The sequence below is a fragment of the Callospermophilus lateralis genome, unplaced genomic scaffold (genome assembly GCF_048772815.1).
Source record: "Callospermophilus lateralis isolate mCalLat2 unplaced genomic scaffold, mCalLat2.hap1 Scaffold_60, whole genome shotgun sequence".
In the NCBI taxonomy this organism is placed as follows: Eukaryota; Metazoa; Chordata; class Mammalia; order Rodentia; family Sciuridae; genus Callospermophilus; species Callospermophilus lateralis.
In genome coordinates this window covers 3,010,092-3,032,394 of record NW_027514584.1, presented here as the reverse complement: position 1 = coordinate 3,032,394, position 22,303 = coordinate 3,010,092, and positions in this window count along the sequence as shown.

Below are 22,303 nucleotides of genomic sequence, written 5' to 3'. Positions count from 1 at the left end.
AATATATTTGGAGCATTCCCAATAGGTGATTTTCTTGTCATTTTTGGAAAAATTATAGGATGTGATGACCAAAAAGACAATAAAGGATTAGATGGTAAGTGGTTATCAAATGAAACATTAGATTTGCACATGATTATTACCCAAGTATTTAACTCATTAGCTAACTCATCAATTTGATTCAGAGGATATGAACTAATAATTTTATTGGGAGAAATTCCAAACACTCCCTTTGCTGCTTTTATTCCTTTGAGTATTAACTGTCCTACAGCCTCAGGATACCTAGTAAGAATAGTGTTAGGAGAATAAGATAAATGTATCCATAATAATGGACCTTCTTGCCAAAATACTCCTGTAGGAATATTTTTTGTTGGTAGTAAAATAAATAATAAAGACAAACATATCAATTCTATCCAAATGCATATTTTCCATATATGTTTCAATGATTTTTAATGCCTTTCTTGCTTCATACGTTAACATTCGGGGTGAATTTGGATTTGATGGACCTTTTAGGATATCAAATAGAGGTCCCAACTCTCCTGTTGGTATACCTAGATAAGGCCTTATCCAATTTATGTCTCCTAATTACTTTTGAAAGTCATTAAGTGATTTGATTTGATCTACTCGTATTTGAATTTTTGGTGGAAGGACCATGGTTGAGGATAATAGAACTCCTAAATAATTAATTGGAAAATTTAATTTTACTTTATCTATTGCTATCTCCAGATTATAATTTTTTAATAAGTTTGTAAGTGTGGCATAACATTCTAGCAATGTGTTTTTAGCTTTGTGTGCTAATAATACATCATCCATATAGTGAAATATTTGTAGTTCACGATTTTGATTTCTAAGTGGCTGGATTGGTTTGTTAACAAAAATTTGACACATAGTTGGGCTGTTAGCCATCCCTTGAGGGAGTGCTTTCCATTCATATCTCTGATAAGGACCTTCATGATTCAGTGCAGGGATTGTAAATGCAAAACGTGGACTATCCTCAGGATGAATTGGAATTGAAAAAAAAAAACAATCTTTAATATCAATAACTAAAACATACCAAGTTTTTGGCAAAGCAGACAATATAGGAATCCCCGATTTAGCAGGTCCCATAATAACCATCTCATTATTAATGGCTCTTAAATCTTGCAATAATCTCCATTTACCAGATTTCTTTTGGATGACAAAAATGGGAGTATTATGGGGAGATACAGAAGGTTGTATATGTCCTTCTGCTAATTGTTGTTTGACCAGATCATGGGCTGCTTGTTCTTTTCTTTAGTCAGGTGCCACTGAGGAACCCATACTGGTCTTTCTTATTTCCAAGTAATTTTTATTGTCTCAGTGGCCCTTTCTGAAAATCCAACCCATGTCTGTCTGTTCCTTGATCTATTTGTATTGGTGCTGCTATAGCTTGTTCTTGTTTTCCTAATATTTTTACTTTCCTAAAACCTTGTCTAGTCATAATCGTGGGTGCATTTTGGTTGATGTTATTTGTTAATGTCAAACCTAATTGATCTAGGACTTCTCGTCCCCATAAATTTATAGGAAGATGATCCAATACATATGGCTGTAGAGTTCCTTCACATCCTTCAGGATCCTTCCAATCTAATACCATTGCACTTCAAAGGGGATAAGTCGCCACTCCTAGGCCTTGAAGCGTTTGAGTGGCTTGTTGTAATGGCCAATGTTTTGGCCATTCATGACGAGAGATGATGCTAAGGTCTGCACCTGTATCCAGTAGCCCATTGAATTCATGTCCTTGAATATTTAGTTTTAGCATGGGGCCAGAATCTAAATTTAAAGAAAGAATAGCCCAATCTACACCGGTGGAGCCTAATCCCTTGGAACCTCTTTCTACAGCATGACTGGAAAATTTATCATGTAGGCTTGGTATTATTAGTAACTGTGCTATTCTATCTCCTGGTGAAATTACAGACATACCGCTTGGAGAACTGGCTATAATATTTATTTCACCTTCATAATCGGGATCAATTACCCCAGGACTTATCATAAGTCCTTTTAGAGTAGAAGAGCTGTGTCCCAATAATAAGCCTACTGTTCCTTTGGGAAGAGGTCCTTTTACCCCTAGGGAATGATTTGAACTCCCATCTCTGGAGTTAGTACTGCTCTGGCGGAGGCACAGATGTCCAACCCTGCGCTCTCTTGGTTTGTGTGATGAGGGATCTGATGGACAATGTGTCCTGGGCACTACCCTGATGGGGTTGCTGGGTTCCTCCATTGCTCCGTATATTTGTGGTTTTGGGCCCCGGAGCATTGGGCCCCCTTGTCCATTTTTTGGCATCGGAGCCTGATGCCTTTCTCCATGATATCATGGATAAACACTTGGTCCTTCTTCGTTTTTTGATAATGGAGTACCCTCTATGGTGGTTTGAGAATGGCACTCATTAACCCAATGTCTCCCTCTACGGCATCGTGGGCAAATACCCGGTATTCTACTCCTTTGATACCTAGTTTTGTTAAACCCTCCTCCTATGGGGCAATTCCTTCTAAAATGTCCTGTTTGTTCACAATTGTAGCATGTTCTTGGCTTGGCATCTAAAGTCTGTTTTACTGCAGCTGCCACAATTTGCCCTAGTTCATTAATGTCTCTGGCATCTAAAGCCTGTTTTACTGCAGTTCCCATGACTTGCTCTTGTTCATTAATGTCTCTGCATAATTTAATATATGTGTTTAAATCTTCATGTTTCCATTGTCTAATGATATCTCTGCACCAAAGACTTGCTTGGTCATAAGCCAGTTGTTTTATTAATGGCATTGCTTGTTCTATATTCCCAAAAACTCTGGTAGCTGTTTGAATAAGCCTATCTACAAATTCAGCGTAATATTCATTAGCTCCTTGTATTATCTTAGATAATTGACCTTGTAAACCTCCATGTCCTTGTAAAGTCTTCCATGCCTTAACTGCATCTACAGCAATTTGTAAATATGTACCAGGATCATATGCAATTTTTTGCTGCTGATCCTCATAAGGTTCCTTTCCTAACAACATATCTAGATTTCTCTGAGGATAACCAGCTGCTGCATTTCGCCTAGCCGTCTCCTTGCAAAATTCCTCATTGGCAACCTTTCATAACAGATATGGTCCTCCATTTAGAACAGCTTTACACATATTAGCCCAATCTGCTGGCGTCATGTTCAAGTTGGTAATGGATTCGACCAAGCTTACAGTGAAGGGTGCTTGAGGACCATAGGTTGTTACAGCCTCTTTTAGCTGCTTCACTGTTTTGAAATTTAAAGTATGGAAAATTTGCTGCCCTCCTACCTCAAATACAGGGCATGTTAATACTTGAGATCCTGTCTCAGGATCTGAACTATCAACTGCAGGGGTTGGGGGCCTCCCAGCTTATGGAGGTGGCCTTGTCAGTTGGACACTTACGTCCTCTGGTGATAGCTCTTGTAGAGGTGGTGCTGTTGGTTGGACACTTAAGCCCTCTGGTGATAGAAAGGTGTTAGTAGCAGTTTCCTTTTGTAACTTTCCCCCTGATGGCTTTTTCTGCTTTACACTTTCTTTCTCTGTCTGACTACCTTGAGAGGCCTTCTCTTTTACTTGAATGTTTTCCTCTGTCTGACTAGTTCGAGAGACCTTCTCTTTTACTTGAATCTTTTGCTCTGTCTGACTAGTTCGAGAGACCTTCTCTTTTACTTGAATATTTCTACTATAACTATAATACAACCCAAGAAGATAATGCCAAACAAAACTGAAACAGAGTGAAACAAAATTGGAACAACAGAAAATCATTATAGCCTTTCTATCCTCCTGAAATGTCCATCCGTCTTTTCTCCCTATCTGTTCCTCAGATGCGAGCAGTTTTTCTTCCATCTTACATATCTCCAGGTACAGGCAACTTAAAACAAAAGTGAAGCAAAACAAAAGAGGAAAATGGCTACCCATTCTCTCGCCCTGCCCTCAGGGGCGAGCAGTTTACTTACCCTCAGTCGCTCTCCGTGTGAGCCACCAAATGCCGCAGTCTGGCTGGGCACAATTCAGGTGCCACTTGTCAAAAGAATCTAACTTTATTTTTAGAACCACGCAAGATAAACAAAACAGCTCCTCAGGAAAAAACTCTCAGAGCCCAACTGCCACCACCAGCTTCCCACAAGCCACACACCCCAACCCAGCCTCTTCCTCCCACAATCCTCCTGCTCTTGAGGCCGATTGGCTGGGTCGCATGGGCGGAGCCAAAAAAGCCCCCCAATGAGCAGCTCCGTGGTCTGAAAGGCAGGGAAACATCCCAATGAGCATCACCACAGAGGAGCCAATCAGCTAGATGTTGCTGGGGCCGCTGTGAGTCAATCATCAGCTGGCAGTCTGAAAGTTTGCTGAGTCCCCTTCAGCTCATCAGCTGGCAGTATGAAGGTTTGCTGGGGCCCCTTCAGCTGTGGCTCTCAACATGTGTGTGTGTGTATACACACACAGACACACACAGATATTAAAATGTAGCAACATATATGCAAATCGAAATTCACCATGAAATATACATCAATCACAGATCCAAAAATATTCAATTTTCTTAACAGGGATTTATGTATAATGTTGTTCTACTAGGAAGCTCACCCGTAATTTGAATTTTCAGTTCCAACGGCGTTTAGTAGGAGTGATGTCTTCTCACAAATTGTATCTGCCGAGTCAGTCACCTCACAAGAATGTAGGTGTGACACCTGGTAGGATTCGATATGTGCATACAAAAATACATTTGCTGAATAGGCTACAGACAAAGGGAGACAGGAATTCACATATTTGTTAACTTTAAAAACACATGGAAATATATTTCAATTAAAAATAGACTTGATTTATAACACCTCACATTTATCATGCAAAAGGCAAGTTCAACTATACACCATGCCTTCTCTGAACTGCTTGTATTTCAATTCTGTTTGGGTTACTTTTATGCATCATATTAGAATTAGTAGTCAGAGTCTGTTAGTCTGTAAACGAGTCTGGATGGCGCCTGGCAAAATGCCAGAGGGAGTGGTTTGTAAAGTAACAAAAGTGAGCCATTAAGTATGGAGATTCGTGATTGGTTGACTGTTGTATCTAGTTTATGCTAATTAAGATAAGCTGTGCAAAATGTATAAATACCTCTGTTGTCCCACAATAAACGGCTTCTATTCCTGCTACAAAAAAAAAAAAAAAGTAACCCGGTATCTTTACTAATGGTGTCATTGCTGGTATAATTTTTCCAAGGGCTTCTTGCATGGAGCCATCAATTGGATTAATATTGTAACATTTTGTATCCTCCCTTTCTGTTTCTACCAAGTTATTTATGGTGTTTCTGTAAAAAATACTATGGTCGTTATTTAAATTAAACAAAAGGGGGATATGTTAGAGTCTGTAAACAAGTCTGGATGGCGCCTGGCAAAATGCCAGAGGGAGTGGTTTATAAAGTAACAAAAGCGAGCCATTAAGTATGGAGATTCCTGATTGGTTGACTGCTGTATCTAGTTTATGCTAATTAAGATAAGCTGTGCAAAATGTATAAATACCTCTGTTGTCCAACCATAAATGGCTCTCACTCCTGCTGCATCAATCTACACAAGTTATTCGTCACCCCCCTGGTTATTCTGCTGCAGCCGGACTGCGGCAAGAGTCTAGTAGGGTATGGGTTCGTGTCACGGATTCAGTATTTCGAGTGGAAAATTGGAAAATGAATCCAATGTGTATGCAAATATGTGCTACACAAAAATATTCCCACTCTCATTCAGAAAAATGGCTTGACATAACCTCGCCCCATATAAGAAACAATTAGAGGAGAAGAGTTAGAAAATCTGTGAATACATACATGGAATGGAAAATGGTCAGTAGTTCACAACCTTTGAGGTGGTAAAGACGTTTTCAAACCTTAGGAACAGGGTAAAACTTCACAAACATGGATCTCTGCCGGCCTAAACACTTCTGGAGATACTGACAATGTGGTTGGGCACTTGAAATATATGTTGTTGTTCAGAAGCTTTAGCTTCCTTTGTAGTGAGACCATAAAACCTGGGTCTGCATTTTTGTGACCTGGAGGACATGGATTCTTATTGTCCAGTGAACATGAAGCAGCAGTGCTGAATTCACTCTTTATAGCTAAACTGTGGCCACTGAGGGCTAAGTGCCTCCCCGTCTGGACTTTGAAGCCATTTGGTCATCCTCCACTTTTCGTGGTGTTTCTTGCTGCTGCAGTGGGTGTTTTGTATTTGCTTCAGGACATACAAGGAGTTCAACTGGGACACAATGCTGGAGAGAGTCCTGTAACTTATGGTGTCTCAGGGTCTGCAGGAGAATGCACCAACCAGGCATTTATGCCCCATTGCTTGCCCCCTTGTCCATAGGAACTTGATTCTGAACATAGCCCTGAAAACTCTCCATGTAACATGATGCCTTTACATACAAAGGTCTGCTAGCTGTACCATGTCAGTCACAAGCCATTTGGAAGCCAATGTAAGATCCACATGACCCCACCACAGATGTTTTGTCACACACCTGCACACAACTGCTCTAGGCCCACAACTCAGCAGGCTCCAACTTACTGGCATCTCTGTTCTACACCATTTTCATGAAACACAGTCAATGAAGGCATTTTCTGGTACACTCATGATCAGCAACAGGACATCCAAAGGTTCTCCAGTGCAACCTGGTAATGGGAATTTTAGAAATTTCGTGGTATTTATCTAGCCATTTTTGAAGGATGAAGTTGGAAGCACTGTGGGTTTCAATTCATTCAGGAGCCATTAAATGTTGAGTAAGCTCATTTCAATGAAAGCTCTGGAGAACTCTCACAGGGAAGGCTTCCCAAAGAGTGGCCCAAGGTCACATGAAGCCAGGCCCATTGAAGTCTATAATGTGAGTTCCATGTGTGTTTTGACTCTCAACTATGGCTGCCAAGTCTTTCAAAATAAAATAATGTGATATCCTGGCTGAGATTCTCAGTGCTCTGTGGAAAGGAACCCTGAGCTTAGATCTCAGTTTCCAAGGGCGACTCTCATGCATGGCCTCCTAATATACCAACTCAATTCATGGCAATACTTCTATGAGGTCAGTTCCAGAACTCAGTCTCTAAGGTGAATCACACCTGAGTTGAATCCCAGGTGGACCCAGTCATCTCTTCCAAACACCACACAAATGACCACAATTAAAACCAAAACACCCCCACATGGCCCTAATCTTTTTCCATATAGACACTCATCATAACGACTGGCTGGTGCTTTTCATGAGTTGCGCAGCCTAAGACAGTATACAAAATAAGCTCCCTTGCCCCTCATTTGCCTAAAGTCATGGTGGCCTGGACACCCTTCCTGTGAACCATGAGTGATCAAAAAGGCTTGCTGTTAATACTGCTTCGATTTTCCAATTTTAGGCCTACTGACTCTTTGGTTTAGATTCTTAATGTAAAATGGAGTCATGAGAAAACCCAAGCACCTCTGGGCTAGCCTCTGCAGGGCTTTGAAGAACTCATTTGACCAAAAAGATCATGATTCTCACTTGATGCAGGTTAGGATCCTTAGAAGAAGTCAAGAGACTTCATCCACAATGACAGCTCTTTTGGCCATTTTGGTTTTGGATACACAAGAGATCTTTCTTTTGATTACTCAGGTGCTGAGAATCTAAGCCACAGCCTCACAGAGGGCCAAGAGCCTGATTCAGACATATCCCATTCCAAAGCAACTAAGCAAAGATCCACAGGTGATGCCCATTTTTTTTTCCATTTGAAAACTGTTTTCTTCAGGCTTCACAAAGGGGTGGCCTGAGGCAAAGATCTTCCTGACATTCAGGGCAACAGAACAATAGGTAAGCAAAATGCCCAAAGCAGGGTTTCTCCACTGAGACTTTCCTGGACACACTGATATCTGAGTTTTCTGAGATGCTCATCATTCCCTTCAGCTATGCAGTACATGGCCTTGTCACAGAGCTTGGAGGTGGTACATATTTTGCACACAAAACCATGAGCCCATTCTGGAGAGTGGCCAGAATTCAGGAAGAAAACAGGAACTTAGGAAGATAGTAGGTGTTGCCCATCCATAAGACAAGCCACAGTCCATTCATAAATTGGGCAGGATGAATGCTGGGAAGATTTCAACTAGACAGGACTCATCCATTGATGCATTTTCTTTTCTAATGTGTACAACCAGGGGCACAGTGGGATACACTGATATACAAACACTCGCCTTGTCAAACGACTTACTAGAAACAGGTCTCTCCAAAACAAACAAATTGCCATTCCTCCCTATTCTCAGAACAGGAGACAAATCCACAAATCCACACCCACACCCACAAAGACACCTCCTTTCCCCAAGTACATCTGTGACTATCTGGAGTGTCCTCTGACTCGTGGGCCATACTATGTTTCAAAGAAATGGCCTTCCTGTCTCAGATCTGCTCTCTTTGTGCAACTCTGTGAAGTTGTCAGGAGCCAGCAGTGTGCCACTACCTGCTTTCTCAGGAAAAGCCCCTATTCAGAGCTTTCCTGCGTTTTGGCCATCCTCACATCAGTAGATACCAAGAATGAATGACTCGGTCGTTGGTAAATCCAAACAAGTGAGACCACTGGGACTGGGACTGGACTGGCTCTGGGTTCCTGTCTTCCTGGTTCGCAAGTTCAGAGAGTTCCATCACCAAAGAAGTTATGTGAGGTCACTTCCTTCAGAAACTGAATCAGATCACTGCTTTGGCAACCTCTTTGTCCTAACAGTTGCTTCCAAGGCTACCATGAGATGGAGGCTGCCCCTACTTCCTGTGACACTTTCAGAAGTTAGAATGGTATATCAACCATAGGCACCCGGGAACAGCTCTCCACACAAGCCTGGTTTGGTCCATCTTCTCTACATTAAAAAGAGAGAGGCTGATTCTGAAACAACCCTTCATCCTGACCAGGTTGTTTGCCATGGAAAATGACTTTTTCTCTCTCAGGTCCTTCATAGCTGCCGACATCTTCTCCAGTGATCATTTCTGCATGGACCTTTGTGGTTCTCAGCAGGTGGAAGATCCCCTACATTCCTGGATTGTAAGACCAACTCTGTCCCTGCTCATCTGTAAAGTTAGATTGAGGGAACAGTGTATGGTTAGGGTTACTAACATGTTCGATTTGGGTTAGGAATCATTCTGCTGGATGAATAATGGTATTGGGAACCTGCGACATTTATAAGTATATGTAGGTGAAATATATGTATGAAAACAGAAATCTAAGTAAGATTTGAAGCCCAGAAGGGGATATGGCCCTTGATTGTGATACTTAGCATTGAATTATGCTCTGCAGAGATGTCTCAGAGAGATCGATATACAATGGCATAAGACCCTGTACCTTGGATTATTGAATGTAGAAGAGAACATCCAGTCAAAAAGGGTTAATCGGTAGGATTAGGAAGATAGTCAGTAGGTTTTGGAGTAAGAGTGAGAATAGGATTTGGAACAAAAGTTCCTTAGCAATAGGGTTTCGATTAGAGTGTGAATCGAAATGTCAGCACATGTGAAGAGTCAGTCACAATGATGAACTGGAAAAAATATGTAGGAAAGCAATCAATAGAGACATTATGAAATCAGGAAAAGTATAAAGTGAGAAATAGGATTAGATATTTTGAACAGGGTTGAGTTTGAATATATAATCTTAGGAAGAAACAAATATATTGTCACAAATTGGATTGATTTTTGAGATCATTAGGCAACTTGGACATGGATGTTTTTAGTAATCCATATTCACTTTACATTTAGGCTTTGGTACAAACATAAGTGTGACCTTTTCTTTTTGTGTCCAGAATATTACTGTGATAAAATGTATATGTAGATCAGGTGACATGAGTAATTCTTCCACCATTTCTGGGAGCAATAATTTGAAGACGTATAAATTACTATTGGGTTTACAAAGAGGTGTAGCCTGTGTCTATGAATATAGAAAAAATGCATGAATAGACCATACAGTGAATAAATAATATAACTGGTTCCACTTTAAATCATGAATTGAATTGATATCTGAAAATATATAAGAAATCTTATATTGATATACAATCATTCATTCCAACCAGTTATACATCTAATGGTAATATTGGGGTTATGGATTATCGTGATGGGTGTGTGAGTTTTGCTTCAAAAGTGATTATGGAAATCGAAAATAATGCATTTGGAAAGAAGTCTCATGAAAACACCAGTCAAGAAACATGGAGGAATACATGTGTTCCGATGCAGAAAATGATTGAAAGTGAAACAAATGCCTATAATTTTGCTAAATTGTGGATGAAATATATATCTTATAATGTGCATAAACTGAAGAAATAGTAACATACCAGTGGTGAATAAGAATGAACATCAAAATACACATCATGTCCCATAGGAATCTACTTGCATAGATGAGAAACTGGGTCAATTATAGTAGAAATATTAGGATTTGTATGCAAGATTCACTGAAGTTAATTTTCAGAAATAGGAAACAAACATGTATTTCAGGTGGTTGAATATTTCCGAGAATAATCTTGTGAAATGTTGACTATAAATCCACATACATGAACTAGAATGAAATTAAGGAGTGTATAATAAGACACATATATTTAATATTTTAAAATATCTGGAGTGTGTGTATTTATACACACACACACACACACAGAGACATTAAAAAGTAGCAATATATATGCCAATCGAAATTTATCATGAAATATATATCATCCACAGATCGATAAATATTCATTTTACTGAACATGGATTTATGTATAATATTTTTCACAACTAGTAAGCTCACACAGAGGATGAATTTTCAGATCCCACAGTGTTTAGGAGGAGTGATCACTTCTCACAATTTGTATCTGCCAAGTCAGACACCTGACAAGAATGTACGTGTGATACCAGGTAGGATTCTATATATGCATAAAAAATAGATGTGCTGAATAGGCTACATAGAATAGGAGAGAGGAATTCACATATTTGTTAACTTTAAAAACACATGGAGAACTATATCAATTACAAATTGACTAGATTTATAACACCTACACTTTGTCATGCAAAAGCCATGTCCAACTATACACTATGCCTCCTCTGATATGCTTGTATTTCTATTCTGTTTGGGTTATTTTTCTCCATCATATTAGAATTAGTAGTCAGGGTATATTAGGGTATGGGTGAGTGTCAGGGTTTCAGTATTTCAATTGGAAAATAGGAAAATGAATCCAATGTGCATGCAAATATGTGCTACAAAAAATATTCCCACTCTCATCCAGAAGAATGCCTTGAAATTATTTTCGCCCCTAGTAAGACACAATTAGAGGAGAAGAGTTAGAAAATATGTGAATACATATGTGGACTGGAAAATGCTCAGGATTTCACAACTATGGAGGTGGTAGAACAGTTTCCAAAAGTAAGGGACAGTGTAAACACACCACAAACATGGAGCTATGCTGGCCTAAAGACTTCTTGAGAAACTGCCTCTGAGTTTGGGCACTTGAAATATATGTTGTTGTCAGGAGCTTAACTTCATTTGTAGTGAGACCATCAAAGCTTGGTCTGCATCTATGTGACCTGGAGGACATGGTTTCTTATTTTCCAATGAACATGAGGCAGCAGTGCTGAATTCACTCTTTGTAGCTAAACTGTGGTCACTGGGGGCTAAGTGTCTCCCCGTGTTGACTTTGAAGCCATTTGGTGATCCTCCACTTTTCCTGGTGTTTCTTGATGCTGCACTGGGTGTTTTGTATTTGTTTCACGACATACAAGGAATTCAACTGGGACACATTGCTGGAGGGAGTCCTGTAACATGTGGTGGGTCAGGGTCTGCAGGAGAATGCACCAACTTGGCTTCTATCCCACATTGCTTGCCTCCTTGACCATACCAACCTGATTCTGAACATTGCCCTGAAACCTCTCCATATTACCAGATTCCATTTCATATAATGGTCTGCTGGCTGCACCAAGTCAGTCACAAGCCATTTGGAAGCCAGTGTAAGATCCACATGGCCACACCATAGATGTATTATCACACACCTGCACACCACTGCTCTAGGCCCACTACTCAGCAGCCTCTAACTTACTGGCATCTCTGTTCTACACCATTTTCAAGAAACCCAGTAAATCAAGGCACTGTCTGGTACACTCATGATCAGCAATAGGACATCCAATGGTTCTCCAGTGCCACCTGGTCATTGGGGATTTCAAAAATTTTATGATAAATATCTATTCATTTTTCAAGAATGAAGTTGGAGGCACTTTGGGGTTTCCATTCATCCAGGAACCATTAAATGGTGAGGAAGCTCATTTCAATGAAAGCTCTGAGGAATTCTCACAGGCAAGGCTTCCCAGAGAGTGCCCAAATGGTCACATGAAGCCAGGCCCTTTAAGGTCTATAATGTGAGGTCCATGTGTGTTTTGACTCTTAACTATGTCTGCCAAGTTTTTCAGAATAAAATCATGTGATATCCTTGCTGAGATTCTCAGTGCTCTGTGGAAAGCCATCCTGGGCCTAGATCTCAGGTTTCAAGGGCGACTCTCATGCATGGCCTCCTACAATCCCAACACAACTCATGGCAATACTTCTCTGAGGTCAGTTCCAGGACTCAGTCTCTAAGGGGAATCACACCAGAGATCAACCCCTTGTGGACCCAGTCATCTCTTCCAACCGCCACAAAAATGACCACATTTAAAACCAAAAAATTCCCACATTGCCCTTATCTTTAACCATATAAACACTAATCATAAACTCTGGCTGGAGGTTTCCAAGAGTGGCGCAGCCCAAGACAGTGTCCAAATAATGCACCCTTGCCCCTGATATGTCTAAAGTAAGAGTGGCCTGGACACCCTTCCTGTGAACCAGGAGTGATTAAATAGGCCTGCCATTAATACTGCTCTGCTTCTCCAAATTGAGGCCTACTGACTGTCAGGTATAGATTATTTATGTGATTTGGCATCATGAGACAACGCAAGCAGTTCTACAGGACTTTGAAGAACTCATTTGATCCAAAGGATCCCTATTCTCACTTGATGGAGGTCAGGAACCAAACAGAAAAAGGCAAGAGACTTCATCCACAATGACTGATCTATTTGCCATTTTGGTTTTGGATGCACACATGGGATGTTTTTTAGATCTATCAGGAGCTGAGAATCTTAGCCACAGCCTCAAACAGGGCCTAGCGTCTGATTAAGCCACATCCCTTTCCAGAGCAATGAAGCAAAGACCCACAGGTGATGCCCATTCATTTCCATTTGAAAACTGTTTCTTCAGGCTTCACAAAGGGCCTGAGGCAAAGACCTTCCTGACATTCAAGGCAATAGAACCATAGGTAAGCAAATGGAGCCAAGCAGGGTTTCTCCACTGAGACTTTACTGGTCACACTGATATCTGAGTTTTCTGAGATTTTTCCATTCCCTTCAGCTATCAAGGACATGGCCATGTCACAGAGTTTGGAGGTGGTACAAATCTTGGACAATAGACCACGATACTATTCTGGAGAGTGGCCAGAATTCAGGAAGAAAACAGCAACTTTGGAAGTTAGTAGGTGTTTCGCATCCATAATGCCAGCCACAGTCCATTAATCAATTGTGCAGGATGAATGCTGGGAAGCTTTCTACTAGACAGGACACCTCCATTGATGCTTTCCCTTTTCTAATGTCAAAAACCAGGGACACAGTGGCTACACAGACATAGAGACACTTGCCTTGTCAAAAGACTTACTAGAAACAGTCGACTCCAAACCAAACCAACCAATTTTCCTACCTATTCTCAGAACATGAAACAAAACCACAAACTCACACCTACAACCAAAAAGGCACCTCCTTCCCAAAAATAGGTCTTTAACTATCTGGAGTGTTCTCTGACAGGTGGGCCGTACTATGTTTCCCTCGAAATGGCCTGTCCGGTCTCAGATCTTATCTCCTTGGCCAACTCTGTTATTCTGTGAGGAGCCAGCGATTAGCCAAAACCTGCTTTCTCAGGAAAGGCCCCTCTTCAGAGCTTTACTGGCATTTGGCCATCCTCACATCAGTAGGTACCAAGAAGGTCTGACTCTGTACTTGGTAAATCCAAACAAGTGAGCCCACTGGAACTGGGACTGGGACTGGCTCTTGATGCCTGGCTTCTTGCATCCAAATTTCAGAGAGTTCCACCACCAAGGAAATGAGGTATGTCACTGTCTTGTAACTGAATGAGGTCACTGCCTTGGCAACAACTTTGTCCTAACACTTGCTTCCAATGGTCCCATGAGATGGAGGCTGCCCCTACTTCCTGTGACAATTTGACTAGTTAGAATGGTATATCAAAATAGACACCATGGAACAGCTCTCCATGCAGGCCTGGTTAGGTCCATCTTCTCTACATTAAGAAGAGAGAGTCTGACGCATACACATCCCTTCGTCCTGTCCAGGTTGTTTGCCATGGAAGATGGCTTTTGCTCTCTCAGGTCCTTCATAGCTTCCTACATCTTCTCCAGGGATCATTTCTGCATCGAACTTTGAGGTTCTCAGCAGTTGGAAGATAACCTACAGTCCTTATTGAAAGAAGAACCCTGTCCCTGCTCTTTTGTAATGTTAGATTGAGGCAACAGTGTATGGTTAGGGTTAATAACAGGTTCGATTTGGGTTAGGAATCATTTTGCGGGATGAATAATGGTATTGGGAACCTGCAATATATAGAAATATAGTGGTGAAATATAAGTATGAAAACAAAAATCTAGGTAAGATTTGAAGCTCAGAAGTGCATTGGGCAATTGATTGAGATACGTAGCTTTTAATTACGTTCTGCATACGTGTTTCAGAAAAATCAATATACAATGGCATAGGACCTTGTACCTTGGATGATTGAATGTAGTAGAGTACATCCACTCAAAAAGGGATCGTCGATAGGATCAGGAAGATAGTCAGTATGTTTTGGAAGAAGATAGAGTATAGGATTTGGACCAAAGTTCATTAGCAATAGGGTTTCGGTTAGAGAGCGAATGTCAATGTCAGCACATGTGAAGGGTCAGTCACAATGTTAAACTGGGAAAAATATGTAGGAAAGTAGATATCAATAGAGACATTGGAAAATCAGGCAAAGTATAAAGTGAGTGAAAAAACTAGACATTTTCAACAGTTTTGAGGTTGAATATACAATCTTAGGAAGAAACAAATATGTAGTCACCAATAGGATTGACATTTGAGAGCATTAGGCAACCTGGATATGGATGTTTTTAGTAATCCATGTCCAGTTTCCATTTAGCCTTTGGTACAATCATACGTGTGACTTTTGCATTTTGTGTCCAGAATATTACTGTGATTACATGCATATGTAGATCAGGTGACATGAGTATTTCTTCCACCATTTCTGGGAGCAATATTTTGAAGACGTACAAATTAGTATTGGGGGTACTAGGAGGTGTACCCTCTGTCTATGAATAAAGAGATAATGCATGAATAGACCATACAGTGAATAAATAATATAACTGGTTCCACTTTAAATAATGGATTAAATTGATATCAGAAAATATATAAGAAATCTTATATTGATATAAAATCATTCATTCCAACCAGTTATACATCTAATGGTGATATTATAGTTATGGTTTATCATGAAGTGAGTGTCAGTTTTGCTTCAAAAGTGATAAAGGAAATCAAAAATAATGTATTTGGAAAGAAGTCTCATGAAAAGACCAGTCTAGAAACCTGGAGGAATCCATGTGTTCTGAAGCAGGAAGAGAATGAAAGTGAAACAAATGCCTATAAATTTGCTAACTCGTGGATGAAATATATATCATTTTATGTGCATAAATTGAAGAAATAGTAATGTACCAGTGTTGAATTAAAATGAACTTCAAAATACACATCATGTCACATAGGAATGTACTTGCACTGATGTTAAACTGGGTCAGTTACTGTAGAAATATTAGCATTTGTATGCAACATTAACTGAACTTAGTTTTCAGTACTGGAAACAATATGTATTTCAGGTGGATGAATATTTCTGAGAATAATCTTGTGAAAAGTTGATTATAAATCCATATACATGAACATGAATGAATTTAGTGAGTGAATATAAGACACATATATTTCATAGTTTGAAAAATCTGGAGAGTGTTTGTGTGTGTGTGTATATATATATATAATCACACACAGAGACATTAAATCAGCAATATTTATGCCAATCGAAATTTATCATGAAAAATATATCATCCACAGATGCAAAATTATTTCTTTTAGAACATGGATTTATGTAAAATGTTGTTCTTTTAGGAAAGACACCCATAGGTTAAATTTTCAGTTCCAACAGAGTTTAACAGGAGTGATCACTTCTCACAAATAGTATTTGCCAAATCAGCCACCTCACAAGAATGTTGGTGTGATACCAGGTAGGATTCTATATGTGCATTTAAAAATACATGTGCTGAATAGGCTACAGAGAAAGGGAGATAGGAATTCACATATTTGTTAAGTTTAAAAACACATAGAGAACTATTTAAATTAAAGATTTACTAGATTAATAACACCTACAATTAATCATGCAAAAAACACGTCCAACTATACACCATGATTCCTCTGAACTGCTTGTATTCCTATTCTGTTTGTGTTATTTTTCTCAATCATATTAGGAGTAGTAGTCAGAGTCAATTAGGGTATGCGTTAGTGTCAGAGATTCAGTATTTCGAATGGAAAATTGGAAAAGCACTCCAATGGGTATGCAAATATGTGTTACACAAAAATGTTCACACTCTCATCCAGAAGATTGCCTTGACATTACCTTAGTTCCAAGTAAGACACAATTAGAGGAGAAAAGTTAGAAAATCTGTAAATACATATCAGGAATGAAAAATGCTCAGGAGTTCACAAACTTGGAGGTGGTAGAGGAGTTTCCAAAAGTAAGGGACAGGGTAAACACTCCACAAACATGGAGCTCTGCTTGTGTAAAGACTTCTTGAGAAACTCTCTGAGTTTGGGCTCTTAAAATATATGTTGTTGTCAGGAGCTTTAGCTTCCTTTGTTGTGTGACCATCAAATCTGGGTGTGCAAATATGTGACCTGAAGGACATTGTTTCTTATTTTCCAATGAACATGAAGCATCAGTGCTGAATACTCTCTTTGTAGTTAAACTATGGCCACTGGGGTGTAAGTGTCTCCCTGGGTTGACTGTGAAGCCATTTGGTCATCCTCCATTTTTCCTGGTGTTTCTTGCTGGTGCACTGGGAGTTTGGTATTTGCTTTATGAAATACAAGGAGTTCAACTTGGACACAGTGCTGGAGGGAGTTCTGTCACGTGTGGAGGGTCACGGTCTGCAAGAGAATGCACCAACCAGGATTCTATCCCACATAGGTTGCCCCCTTGTCCATAGCAACGTGATTCTGAACATTGCCCAGAAACCTATCCATATAACAAGATGCCTTTACATATAAGGGTCTACTGGCTGTAATCTGTCAGTCACAAGGCATTTGGAAGCCAATGGCAGATCCACATGCCCCAACACACATGTTTTATCACAGACCTTCAAACCACCCCTCTAGGCCCACTAATGAACAGGCTCCAACTTACTGGCATCACTGTTCTAAACAATTTTCATGAAACCCAGTCAGTAAAGGCACTGTCTGATAAACTCATGATCAGCAACAGGACATTCAAAAGTTTTCCAGTGCCACCTGGTCATGGGAACTTCAAAAATTTCTTGGTATTCATTAAGTCATTTCTCGAGGATAAAGTTGGAGGCTCTGTGGGTTTCAATTCATTCAGGAACCATTAAATGTTGAAGAAGCTCATTTCAATGAAAGATCTAGAGAACACTCACAGGCAAGGCTTCCCAAAGAGTGGCCAAAAATTTCCATGAAGCCAGGCCCATTGAGGTCTACATTGTGAGGTCCATGTGTGTTTTGACTCTCAACTGTGGCTGTAAAGTCTTTCAGAATAAAATCATGTCATATCCTGGCTGAGATTCCCAGTGCTCTGGGAAAAGCCACCCTGCACCTAGATCTCAGGTTCCAAGGGCGACTCTCATCCATGGCCTAGTAAAATCCAAACACAATTCATGACAATACTTCTCTTATGTCACTTCCAGAATTCAGTCTCTAAGGGGAATCACACCAGAATTCAAGTCCAGGTGGACCCAGTCATCCGTTCCAAGCGCCAAACAAATTACCACAATTCAAAACAAAACGCTCCCACATGGCCCTTATCTTCTTCCATGTAGACACTCATCATAACCTCTGGATGGAGGTTTTCATGAGGGGCACAGCACAAGGCAGTGTCCAAAATAACCTCCCTTGCCCCTCATTTGCCTAAAGTCAGTGTGGCCTGGAAATCCTGACTGTGAACCTGGAGTGATCAAATACGCCTGCCATTAATACTGCTTGGCTTCTCCAATTTGAGGCCTACTGACTGTGGAGGTTTAGATTCTTTATGTAAATTGGATTCATGAGAAAACCCAAGCACCTATGGGCTAGCCTCTGCAGGGCTTTGAAGAACTCATTTGACCAAAAGGATCTCTATTTTCACTTGATGGATGTCAGGAACCTTAGAGAGGAAGGCGAGAGTCTTCATCCACAATGACTGCTCTTTTGGCCATTTTGGTTTTGGATGCACCTATGGGATCTTTCTTTAGATCCATCAGGTGCTGAGAATCTAAGCCACGGCCTCACACAGGGCCAAGAGGCTGATTCAGACACATCCCTTTCCAAAGAAATTAAGCAAAGAGCCAATCGAAATTCATGATGAAATATATATCGTCCACAGAACCAAAAATATTAATTTTACTGAACATGGATTTATGAATAATGTTGTTCAACTAGAAAGGTCACCCATAGGTTGAATTTTAAGATCCAACAGCATTTAGGAGGAGAGATCTCTTGTCATAATTTGTATCTGCCAAGTCAGCCACCTCACAAGAATGTATATGTGATACCAGGTAGGATTCTATATGTTTATATAAAAATACATGTGCTTAATAGGCTACAGAGAAAGGGATACAGGAATTCACATATTTATTAACTTTAAAAACACAAGGAGAACTATTTCAATTAAAAATTAACTAGATTTATAACACCTAACCTACATAATGCAAAAGGCAAGTCCAACTATACACCATGCCTCTTCTGAACTTCTTGTATTTCTATTGTGTTTGGATGCACTGTGGGTTTCAAGAACCATTAAATGTTGAGGAAGCTCATTTCAATGAAACTCTGGAGAACTCTCATAGACAAGGCTTCACAAAGAGTGGCCAAAAGGTCAGATATAGCCAGGCCCATTGAGGTCTACAATGTGAGGTCCATGTGTGTTTTGACTCTCAACTATGGCTACCTAGTCTTTAAGAATAAAATCATGGGGTATATTAGCTGATATTCCCAGTGCTATGTGGAAAGCCACCCTCAGCCTTGATCTCAGTTTCCAAGGGTGACTCTCATGCGTGGCCTCCTTAAATCCCACCACAATTCATGGCAATACTTCTCTGAGTTCAGTTCCAAAAGTCAGTCTCTAAGGGGAATCACACAAGAATTCAAGCCCAGGTGGACCCAGTCATCTCTTCCAACCGTCACACAAATGACCACAATTAATACCAAAACACTCCCACATGGCCCTCCTCTTCTTCCATAAAGGCACTCATCATAACATCTGGCTGGAGGTTTCCATGAGGGGCACAGCCCAAGACAGTGTCCCAAATAAGCTCCCTTGCCACTCATTTGCCTAAAGTCAGGGTGCCTTGGACACCTTTCTTGTGCACCAGGAGTGATGTGTAAGGGTAAAATAAATCGAAATTAAAGTGTAAAAGTGAAAGTGTAAAAGACCGGGTTTTGTATAGCTTCTAAGCTGCAAGGCCTGAGTTAAAATGTAAAGAACCAGATATTGTTAAGTTCCTATGCTACATGCAAAACCTGAAATTCCTGTAGCTTGTAGTACAATTCCCGACTGCCCAGTAAATATTCCCCCTGACCGCCTGGTTGTTCAATAACCTAGGACCCGGTGTTGCCTGTCACATAGGCATCGCAGGGCCTAAACCAATCTGTTTGAATGTGTACCCCACTTTAGAACTGACCTATCACTCCTGCCTGACCTGTTTCCGCCAATGAATAAACTAATCATGTTTAGGAATTGTTGTTTGATTTTTCTGCGGTGTATGATGATTTCTTAAAAGAGACTGTGATATATGTAATGTCCCGCCCTCCCCAAAAAGTGTACTTAAGCACTGCTCAACCCCTTCTCGGGACTCTGGGCTGCTCTCCCTTCTTGAGTGAGCACGTAGCCGCAGCATGCTCGATTGGATCCTCAATGAACGCCTTTTGCTGTTGCATGAGCCACGGTCTCTTGGTGGTCTCTTCCTTCGACGTTCGCCGGACCCTTACATTTGGTGCGTTGGCAGGGAATCACGCAGCGCAGGACAAGGAGACCCCAACTAACCCCTCTGGGGATAAGTAAGGCGCCTCTTTCCATTTTTCTTTGCTATCGCTCAGAACTTTTTGTTCAGGTTCCGTTTTTCCGTTTTCGGTTTGGGTTGGCAGAGTGGCTGCCAGCAGAGAGTGTAAGTTCCCCCTGTCGGTGGTGGACAAACATGTCCTAAAGCCACAGGCCACGTCCTTGCAAGGGATGCCTTGGAGGACTCGGGGAGGGACGGGTGTGCCCTCATTAGGTGAGGAGGGATGGAAGTGCCCTCATTAGGTGAGAAGGGACGGATGAGCCCACATTAGGTGACTCTGCTGCCAACCCATCATGTCTTGCTGGCTACTTTTTTCTCTCATGTTGAATTCACTGTCTGTCTTTGTGGTCTAACCCATCAGGTTTTGCCAGTTACTAGGTTCTAATCTTTACTTCTGAACTCGTGTTAAATGTTAACTGTGTGTCCATGTTTGTGTCACGTTTGTATTGTCCTTGTCTCTGTTTGAGTAACTCTTATTTTGAAACAAATCCATTCCATGCCTGTGTCCCTGAAGCCTTTCCTGGTCCCTGCCTCCAATCCGACCCCTTCACCCAGGATCTTATCACTCAAACGTTCTGCTCCTCCCCCTCTTCCCTCCATTCTCCCTGAGTCACAAGATTGTAGATCTTGGGGTGGTGAACAAACGGGAGCTGCATGATGGTTTTTGTGTGTCTTTTTATCTGTGTTTCTGTTAAATGTGATGGCATTGTTTGGACCGATGCAGAGTCCTGAGTTCCAACCTGCCTTACATGTGTGGAAGTTACATTAGCTAAATTTTAAACTAATGCTTCTCCTGTGAGGGACCAAAAGTCAATAGAACCACCAGCTTTTCTGTTTTCACCTTTTACACCTCTCTTAGCGGTGTTTTAAAGAACTTTGATGAACTTTACTCCCCTTTGTTAAGCGAGATTAGGAAAGCAGTGTTTTCTTTTCTTCTCTTAGTTGGCTTGAGCATACCCACTGCAGAAGGAAATGCCTGGAATCTAAGAACTTTGATATCTCGCTTAAACTTTTCTCAAAACCCTGTCCTCATTATTAAATTGGCATTAATTGGCTTTGGGATGGGAGCCAAGCCTTCAGTCATAAATTTTGACACCCCAGAGGGGACTTTAAATTAACCCCATTCTGCCCTCTTGGGGAAGCCTAGAACTCAAAACAACTGCAAGCAGAGGATGAACTTTTTGGGAGCTGACTACTGAAAAGTTGGGAGATATAGAATATGCCTGGAGCCTGGGGTCAAAGCAAACCAGAGGAACTAATTCTGTAAGTAAATGGTGAGGCTAAGGGACTCCCAGCAGCTTCCAGAGCCATTTTGCTGTGGGGAACTTCCTTATTCCTTTCCTGCACTTTAAGGATTACTCCACCTCTGTTTACTTAACAAAAGGGAAAATGAATGCATTAATATGTTGATATTATAGATTGTTTCTTGGGGATGATCTTGGCTGAATGTGTATCTAAAAATGATTTTTTTATTGTAACAATCTGGAATCTAAATTGATTTCTAAAACATTGCACTATCTTACAGTTAAAAGTTGGGTTTAAACAATTGTTTAGTTTGATTTCAGGTAGTTCATGCTAGGAAACTTAAACACTTAGGATAAAAAAAAATTAAAGAGTTTTAATTTTGAACTAGGTAGCCTGAGAAAATTTCACTAGATATACCAGTGCATTAACTTGGGCAAAGATAATAAATTATGATATCATATCTGTTTCCATCAGTGTGTAAGATTTTAAAAAATGGTACTAAATTAGAACGTTGGTCTGGCTTATTGAAATGACATTAATTAGCATCAGTCTTGGAAATTTTTAAAGCTTAATTTCGGATACACATGGTAGTGTGTGGTTCTTTTTAAAAATTTTTCAGCCAATTTAATGTAACTTAATACTACTTTAGAAACTTCAGAACAAAGAAAGGGGCTTAATGATCCTATAGAAACTTCCTCTGATGGTAGCTTTAATATTTTCAAAAAATGATCCT